Here is a 9,656-nt window from a genome sequence, read left to right as displayed (position 1 = left end):
ATATACCTCAAACTTTGCTTTACAAAATTAAAGAACTCTAAAGTCTAGTCAGGAAATTTAGCTTCAGAAGCCCTGCCCAATAGACTCAAGGAAGAGAGAAAGGGGCAAACCACAAGCCACCTGTGCCACTGGAAGAAGGTGCTTACCCAACAGCCTTTCTAGCTGTCTTGGCCCACAGGTTCCTGGGAAGGAAGCGTGTGATAAGCAGCTGAGGCCCTGTTTTCAGAATCCTTTCATACAGAGCCTGAGAAGTAAACATTCAGCACTGGGAACCGTTGAGGAAGCTCTAAGACTATTCATCATTTCACTTGTTGCTGTGGCCAAGGATCTGACATGAAGGTAAAGGGAGAAAGGATTTATTTGTGCATAAGTCAAGGAGACACAGTCTACCACAGAGCAGAAGGCATGGCTGCAGGAAAGGGATGCAGGTGATCTCATTGCATCCTAATGAAGGAGGAAGCAGAGAGGAGACAGGGAGTGGGCCTGAGCTATAAAACCTCAAGCTCCATCTTCCCCTAGTAATCTTTTTTATCCAGCCAAGCTTTACCTTCTAAATAATCTACAACAGCACCACTAGTTGGATACTAAGTATTCACTGGGGCACCTCATACACAGCATCGATGGGCAGGTGCCGGCCTCAGCCTGTAACAGATGCCCACTCACGTCGACAGAGACTTCCTTCCACTACTGGATGAGTTATGCCAAAAGCCACGAGCTCATTGAGATGTCCATGTCCTCAAAGACTTTCAGAAAGTTTGAAGATTTTATAGACACAGAAAGATGCACCACATCCAAAGTTTCCTCAGAACCAGTCCCACCTGAGCGAGTCACATGCTGGCAGTGATATAATTCCCAAACACGGCCATCTTACACACCAATCAGACATTTGAAGACATTACCAACATTGGACATGAATGCTGAATTAAAAGTACCCACCTGTAGCAAAGCCAGTACACCCTAACCAACTGTAACAAGAAACTCTGCCAGGACAACATCTTACTCACTGTGAAAACATCCAACAGAGATGAATAAGCCACCAGCTAGAGAAATATCATCAGAGGGGCACAAAAGGTGAACATGGCACCCACCAAGGAAACACAACTACCCTAACATGAAAAAACCCGTAAACTTCCCTACAAAGAATTCAGGGGAATGGTTTTAAAGAAACTTAGCAAAAGTGAGCAGTCATCACAGAGGTTATGCTGGATAAAGTAGGCTTTAGGCCAAAAACATGAAAATGAAGCAAAGATAGTTAACAAACTGTCCAACAATGAGTTATAATGAGTGTGAACATGTATACATCCAATACCAGATGACCTAACACAGGGCTGTTACAAATTCTAATGGCAGACACAGAATATCAGATGACTGAAGGGGCCAAGAATGAGAATATAAAAAATGTAGATTCCAGAAATAAGAATGTAGAAATAAAGAAATGCAAAGTTGTAAGCCTAGGAGAATGAGAACAGACTGTCAACAGTTTTCTCAGCAGCTTGAGGATTGGCCATTAACAGTGGGTTTCTCTGCTTTACAACCCATGGCTGTATTTACAAGGCCAAAGCATCTCTCTGCACACTGAGAGCTAGCCTACAGACATGAGCTGAGTCAACTTTTAGGAAATAGATATATGATCTCTGGGTTATGCATTATCCCTGCTGTGTGAAACTGGCAGCATCAAAGGGGACAGCACAGCTTCAGTAAACACTGCCTGGAAGTACCAAGGAAGACAATAGATTAAGTACAAACATTAGTTTAACTAAAAAACTCTCTGCTAATGGAGATTGTAAAGCAAGGCAATCTGTATCTGAGTTTTACTTGAGATTGTAAGAATTCCTTTGTTTTGTTCATACCTAATGCTTGGTGCCCCTCCTATAAAAAGGTGGGTTCAGAAACCAGCCTTTCCAACAGCCTTATAAAATCCATCTCTGGCTGTGGTCTCAGCTAGCTAATAAATTTTTGTGCCCCATGGAGATTTTTTTTATGCTTTTTCCCGGATTCTGGATTCTGGAATAAAGTTTGCTTCTGGTTTATTAAACTTTGGTGGTTTGTCCCCATCCTTGTATGACCTCCCCACCCCGGACCCAACAAAGACCTAACGCACAGGGCCATTACAAATTCTAATGGCAGACACTGAGTTCAATACAATCATAATGTGGGTGCCAATATTCTACTTTCATCAGAATGATCTAGACATCACAGGAAGCCTACAGATAAATATAAAAGATAGATTAATGGCCATGCCATGCATTTACAGACAAATGTACTCAACAGCTTCACAGAACATTTCTTCAAGTCGTACATGGAATGTAGTCCGGAGCAGACTACAGGAAAAGCCACCAGGGGTAAGACCACAAGTGTTAATGGTGAAATTCCTTACTAATCTTTTCTACGGACTTAATGGAATGAAGCTAGAAATCAGTAGCATGACATACTTTACAAATCCTAAAAATACATGAAAAGCTTTATAAGCAACCTGCAGTGGGCAGACACACAGCTCAGTGTTAGGGTATGTGCTTAGTATAAGGCCCTGGGTTTTGATCCACTTCAAAGCAGAAACAAGCAAAACAAAAAGAAAATATTGGATCAGAAAAAAGAAAAAAAAAGCATAATGGTAAGGGTCACTTCTTGCTCTTGCAGAAGGCACAGGTTCTGTTCCCAGCACCTACATGGTGGTTCATGTACATCCACTCCAGGGAACTCAACACCCTCTTCTGACCTCATGAGCACCAGATATGCATGTGATACCTATACATCCAGACAGGCAAAGCACTCATATACATAAAGTAAAATAAACAACTCTTTTTTTAATTTATTTATTAAAGATTTCTGTCTCTTTCCCGCCACCGCCTCCCATTTCCCTCCCCCTCCCCCAGTCAAGTCCCCCTCCCTCGTCAGCCCAAAGAGCAATCAGGGTTCCCTGCCCTGTGGGAAGTCCAAGGACGATCCAAACAGAAAAGAAAATTGATGTGGGAGTGATTTCTTATTAATAAAGAAACTGCCTCGGCCCTCATTGGATAGAAAATTAGGTAGGCAGAGTATACAGAAGAGAATTCTGGGAGAAAGAAGCTTAGTGAGTGAGTCGCCATGATGCTCCCACTCCAGACAGACGCAGGTTAAGATCTCCCTGGTAAGCCAGCTCGTGGGCTACATAGAATATTAGAAATGGGTTAGAACAATATGTAAGAGCTAACCAATAAGAAGCTGGAACTAGCCGGGCCAGGCAGTGTTTGAAAAAATACAGTTTCCGTGTAATTATTTCTGGGCATAAGCCTGCCATGCGGGCGGCCGGGTGCTGGGGACGCAGCCCTGCCGCTCTTAATTCAACAGAAAATACCAACACTAATGGATACCATGAAAGCAGCCTATCAACAAAGCCTACAGCCAGAAATCCCAAACAACCTAAGGATACAACTCAAGGATCTAGAAAAGCAAGAATAAGCCATAGCTATAATTAGTAGAAGGAAAGAAATAATAATGGGCAAAACATAAATAAATAAAATGAATACTGTATGCTGTGATCATTAGGGAAAAAACTGGCATTTTTACATGTTGAAATATATTTAAGGTCTATGAAAACTGCCCAGGAGAAAACTTCCAGGTTAATACCAGCTTGATTTTTCCATGTTCTATGACCCAAGTATGTGGTGCCTTCAGCAACATCATTTTACCCTTAAGTTCTGGAGGATAACCAAGAGCAATAGCTATAGACTATAATGTTTGGATGAGCCTACGGGACCCCAGTGATCAATAACTAGAAAAGAGGTATCCGAGGTCTGGGACAAGGTCATGTTCAACTTCCTTAGTGATCAGGGAAATGCAAATCAAAGCAACTTTGAGATACCATCTTACACCTGTCAGAATGGCTAAAATTAAAAACATCAATGATAACCTATGCTGGAGAGGATGTGGAGTCAGGGGAACACTCATCCATTGCTGGTGGGAATGCAAACTTGTGCAAATCAGTATGGTGATTTCTCAGGAAATTGGGAGTCAACCTACCTTAGGATCCAGCCATACCACTCTTAGGAATATACCCAAGAGATGCCCAATCATAAGACCTTTGAGAAATTAAGGATGAGAAAGTAGAGGAGGGACCTACCAGGCCATATCCCCTGCCTGAAGAACTATTAGTGACTGGTGGCTGTTGGAAAAGGGAGTAGTTTTTCTCTTGTGGGTATGGCCTCTGATAAGTTACTCATACGCTAGTGAATGACCTCATACCCACAGCCATAGGGGCAGCACTAGCTAGACCCAAGGAATTAAATAAAATAAAAAGAGAGAATAAATTTGGGAGGAAGAAGCCCTGGAAAAGTCTGTTGGAGGGGTAAGAGGTGAGTATGATTTTTTTAAATGTTACATAAATATACATATATGTGTGTGTATCTCAAAGAATAGTTTTTAAGAAGGAATAACAGTGTGCATAAATGTCAAGTTTTCAAAAACAAATTCAAAATGTTCATACCATATTGTTTAATGAAAAACAGCTGACTACATAACTACATAGTATAAGCTCAAAATATACACATATATCCATATACTTCAGGATCGTGGCTTATAGAATAATTAATGGTGGCTATTTCTGTGTTCTTCTAAAATCCCCAAACAACATACTGTGTTATGTATGTTATATGTGGATACACAGGCTATAGATGTGGATTGTATATATATATTATATGTACATATATATTATATATATATACTTGAATAGAAAATATCCAGTTATAGTGTTATACTATGTATCACCTTTGTGATTACTAATAAAAAGCAGTAATTCTTTTCTCTTGTGTTTTGTTGAGTGTGGAACAGAAGGAACATTGTCAAACTCTTTTTATGAGACTACAAATACTCTAATACAGAAACTACACAAAGACTCAACCAAAAAAGAAAACTGCAGACCAATTTCATTTCATGAATATGGATGCAAAAATACTCAATAAAATACTGGCAAACCGAATCCAAGAACAAATCAAAGCAATCATCCACCATGATCAAGTCGGCTTCATCCCAGAGATGCAGGGCTGGTTCAACATATGAAAATCTATCAATAATCCATCATATAAATAAACTGAAAGAAAAATCCATATGATCATTTCTTTGATGCTGAAAAAGCATTTTATAAAATCCAACCCCCCTTTATGATAAAGTTCTTGGAGAGATCAAGAGTTACAAGGAACATATCTAAATATAATAAAAACAATATACAGCAAGATGACAGCCAACATCAAATTAAATGGAGAGAAACTCAAAATAATTCCAGTAAATCAGGAACAATGCAAGGTTATCCACTCTTTCCATGTCTATTCAACATAGTTCTTGAAGTTCTAGCTAGAGCAATAAGAAAAAAAAGGAAATCAAGGGGATTCAAATTGGAAAAGAAGTCCAATTGTTGCTATTTGCAGATGATATGATAGTATACATAAGTGACCCCAAAAACTCTACTAGAGAACTCTACAGCCTATAAATACCTTCCGTTATGTAGAAGGACACATGATCAACTCAAAAAAATCAGTAGCCTTCATCTATACAAATGATAAAAAAGATGAGAAAGAAATCAGTATCCTTCACAGTAGCCAATAATAACAAAAACTGTCTTGGGGTAACACCACTAACCAAAGAAGAGGAAGATCTGTTTGACAGAAACTTTAGGTCTTTGAAAAAAGAAATTGAAGAAGACACCAAAATATGGAAAGATCTCCTAGGTTCTTAGATAAGGAGGATCAACATAAAAATGGCAATCCTAGCAAAGCAATGTTTGGCTGGGTTCCCTGTATGTGTTCCCATAAACTGTCAATGAAGACCTCTCTGATGACATTATATCACATCTTGATGTCCTCTAGGAATTGCTCAAATCTTGAGTGCTGCTGAGACTGTTGCATTTGCTGTTATGCTAAGTGGGTGAGGTTTTGTGAGGGATTGAGAATGTGCATATCCACAGAGATCGTGGACTTTGGAGAATGTGGAACTTAAAGTGGCCAGTGGTCATTTGGCTTGTGAAGTATGGACATTTTAGCTCTTTTGAATTTTTGTAAAGGATGATTTTGAAAGTGATAATGTCTGCATTGTTCTATGACTGCAAGAGATGATTCACCCACCTGCTGTGGGCCTTCTGCTTCTACAGGGAAGCCAATCTGCTGCTAAGAACTCAGGTGCCTTTTATCTATACCCAGTGCACAGAACATGGTGGAACTGAAGTCCTGTTTACTGATGCTGATCTTCATCTCCACAGTCTTCACACACTCTGTCCTCATGAGAGGGTTTGAACACTGCAATGAAAAGTTGTATACACTCGTGACCAACCTCAACTGTGATGTCCCACATTGACCACACTCTTCGTGCAATGCAATGAGAGTGGCCATTCCTCAATCTCCCTATATGATAATGGACCAATCAGTGTTGGTTTATTGATAGAACTGTGACACACCAAGATGATATAGTTAGGTGAGGTAAACCTGTAGACTATGCTCAGGAATTGTATGTCAATGTGAAAACCATCTTCCTACATGGATTAAATGGCCATGACTCTCAGCCAAATTATCTTGAGGGCATCCCCAGGGTAGAAGTCACCAGAGGAGTCAGTGCCCTAGACCTGTGCATATGGCCTCAGGTGCCTACTTTTCCTGTGCCATAGGGTTCTGGTGTCTTAGCTTGAGAACTATGGCCACCATCATAGGGACTCCTGTTTACCTCAAAGTAGGTAATTGCTCTCTGAGGGCCATTCCCTAGCAATCTCAGTGTCTATGACAAGGGGCCAACCCTACTTTAAGGTCAACAGCAAACAAGAAAGACACAGGACTCTCACACTGTGTCCACACTGCATGTTCTCCATGACATGCAGACATCTTGGACTTAGATGGAGACTCAGGGACAACTTCTCTTTCCATGTGAGCTGATCCTTCCTCTACTCACATCTTTCCTATGGGTATTTACCTTACCTGCTTTTCCGTGGGGAGGGGGTGTGATTATTCTCAAGAGATATTTGGTTTTATCTTAACCTATTCCAATATTTAAAAAATCTGTTACCAGAGTCACTTTCCTTTACAGTTTCAGTTTGAAACTAAGAGCTTGGCCTCTGTGGATCTGCTTTGGGGTGTATCTGAGCCATTGATCCATGCAGAAAAGGAAACTTGCCCTGTGACTTGGTTCTGAGGCATCCCTGGATCGCTGAGAGAGGCATGGTCGTTTCCTGTGAATCTAGCTCAGAGTACAGGGCTCAAAGCCACCTGTGACCCAGAGCTGTAGGCAGACAGGTACTGGGCTGAGATGCAGACAAAGAGATTTTAGGGCCTAAACTGAGAAGCTCTGCATGCTGTCTGAGGCCATCAGACAACTGCCGGGAGTGCTGGCAGACCAACCCTTGCTTTTGCATGGACAAGTATTGGCCCTGGAGATTCTATGAATTTCTTGGTTCTTCCGTGGGAAAAGGTGGAGGAGGTATCAAAAGCTCAGGTCCTGCTCTCAAGCTCACCCTGCAGGAGAAAGGCCTTGATCTGTGCATTTGCAGGGGAAAAGATATGCTTCTTGTTCAGGATGTACCCTGGTGTGAGTTCTTTGTTTCCACGGAGCCAACAGCCCACTCCTGAATCTCCAGGAAGGGTCTAGGAACACTCAGTCCTATGGAGACAGAAGAGAAGGCAGAACTTACTTTTACCACATGCTAATCAATCCACCTGCTTCTAGGCCTGAGAGGTCCATATGTTTGAAGAGGCCTGGGTGATTAGAGATAGATGGGTGTATGAGGAGTAGTGAAGACAGACTTGAGACTGGGCATGGGTGATAGCCTAGAAATTTGGGGCCCGGGTTAAAGCTGTGTCCATACCTTTCATGCTCTGTTTCCAGCTTTTCTGGCAGGCACAAGCCTCCACCAGGTCCAGGGAAGGGAGGTGATGCCTCTCTACCTCACTGAGTTTATTGTCCACAAGGAGTGCTTAGGGTGGCCAGGAGAAATAGACAGTTGCCGTGTTCACAAGAGATTGTAGATTTCATTACCCAAGAGCCAGGACCGTCTGTGCCAACTGCATGGAATGCTGTCACTGCTCCATGCTCCAGACCCCTAAGCATGCCTCCTCAGAACTGTTTTGCAGCCTGCATCTGAGAAGCATGGTCCACCCCTTGATAAAGCTGGGTATCTCTAGGTACAAAAAAAAACCTGTGCTGGGGACCAGCTTGGCCCTTGGTATAGTTTAGTAGTCTGGAACACATACTTATAACAGTTCCAGTTCTAAATATATCACAGGGCATGATCAATATCAAAGTTAACAGATGTTACAAAGGAATACTGCCCACCACAGGCCGTGTTTTCTTCTGTTCTGGGTCTGTTGCGTACAGACTATAGAGCTAGATTAACAGACTATGTTGAGAGATGATGTCATCATATTAATTATGTGTTTTCTACAGCAACAGCACAGATGGCAAGAATTTCAAGTAACACCTGGCTGCATCCTTAGTGAGATGAAGGATGCTCTACACCCTGTGTCTCCTTGACCATACCCAGCTGTGTCACAGTAATTCTCAGGGGCTCTGTCTCAAATCACAATGAACAACTATACGGATGCGGTAGACTTTGTCCTGCAGGGATTCTCTGAGATCCTGGGTTTTAGGTTTTCTTCCTGGCCGTTTTCTCTGTTTTCTACACTATGGCTGTTACAGGAAACACCCTCATTTTCATGGCTATCACCCTGAACCCAAGTCTTCACACCCCCATGTACTTCTTCCTTGCAAACCTGGCTCTGTTGGACATTGTCTGCACATCCACTGTTCTTCCCAAGCTGTTGGAAGGTCTGGTGGGGAAGGGCAGCCACATCTCTTACAAGGGATGCTTGACCCAGATTTTTTTCATATCCTGGTTTCTGGGGGCCGAGCTGCTGCTGCTCACAGCCATGGCCTATGACCGCTATGTGGCCATCTGTCGCCCACTGCACTACAGCATGCTGATGAGTCAGCCCATCTGTGTCCTGCTGGCGGGCACCGTGTGGGTCATCAGTGCAATCAACACATCTGTGCACACTGGCCTCTTGGTATGACTCCATTTCTGTGGCCACAATCAAATGAACTCCAAGCACTGCTACTGCTGTCTTGCAGCCCGACCACCCTCAACAACATCATGACTGTATTGGCAGACGTTTTTATTGGTGTGGTCAACTTCTTGTTTACCATGATATCCTACAGCTTCATCATTGCCAGCATCCTACGCATCCGCTCTGCCAAGGGCAAGAGGCGTGCTTTCTCCACCTGCTCTGCCCTTCTGGTGGTGGTCACCTTGTATTACTCCACTATCATCTATACTTATGTACAGCCTGGCTCCGGATCCTCCATGGAAAATGGAAAAGTGGTTTTCTTATTGTACACAACAGTCGGTCCTATCCTGAATCCCCTCATTTACTCTCTGAGGAATAAGGAGGTCAAAGTGGCCCTCAGGAAGGTGTTTCCCTGTGTCTTTTGAGGAGGTAGAAAGCTTGATCCAGCTGCTGATGAACTAGTTGGAACCTATGACTGAGAATCTGATGCCATGGCAAGGAACAGAAGTGTGATTTATGCGACAGATGTAAACACAATGTGCCTCTCTTGGAGGAGACACTGGCCATTTCTTTCTGTCAGTGTGGGCATCCAGGTTTGGGACAGGCTGCATGTCTGTAGCCTGGTGTCGCTGTTGTAGGGGT

At 42.6% G+C, this 9,656-nt stretch overlaps 1 pseudogene; it reads left to right on the top strand.

Annotated features, from left to right (window-relative positions):
- Positions 1-2,299: 2,299 nt before the first annotated feature.
- LOC126498619 (olfactory receptor 13A1-like) lies at positions 2,300-9,439 on the top strand (annotated as a pseudogene).
- The last annotated feature ends 217 nt before the right edge of the window (positions 9,440-9,656 follow it).

This window comes from Alexandromys fortis, unplaced genomic scaffold (assembly GCF_014885135.2).
Source record: "Alexandromys fortis isolate MF-2015 unplaced genomic scaffold, M_Fortis_MF-2015_v1.1 scaffold_3, whole genome shotgun sequence".
Taxonomy (NCBI): Eukaryota; Metazoa; Chordata; class Mammalia; order Rodentia; family Cricetidae; genus Alexandromys; species Alexandromys fortis.
This window is presented reverse-complemented; position numbering and strand designations above follow the sequence as displayed.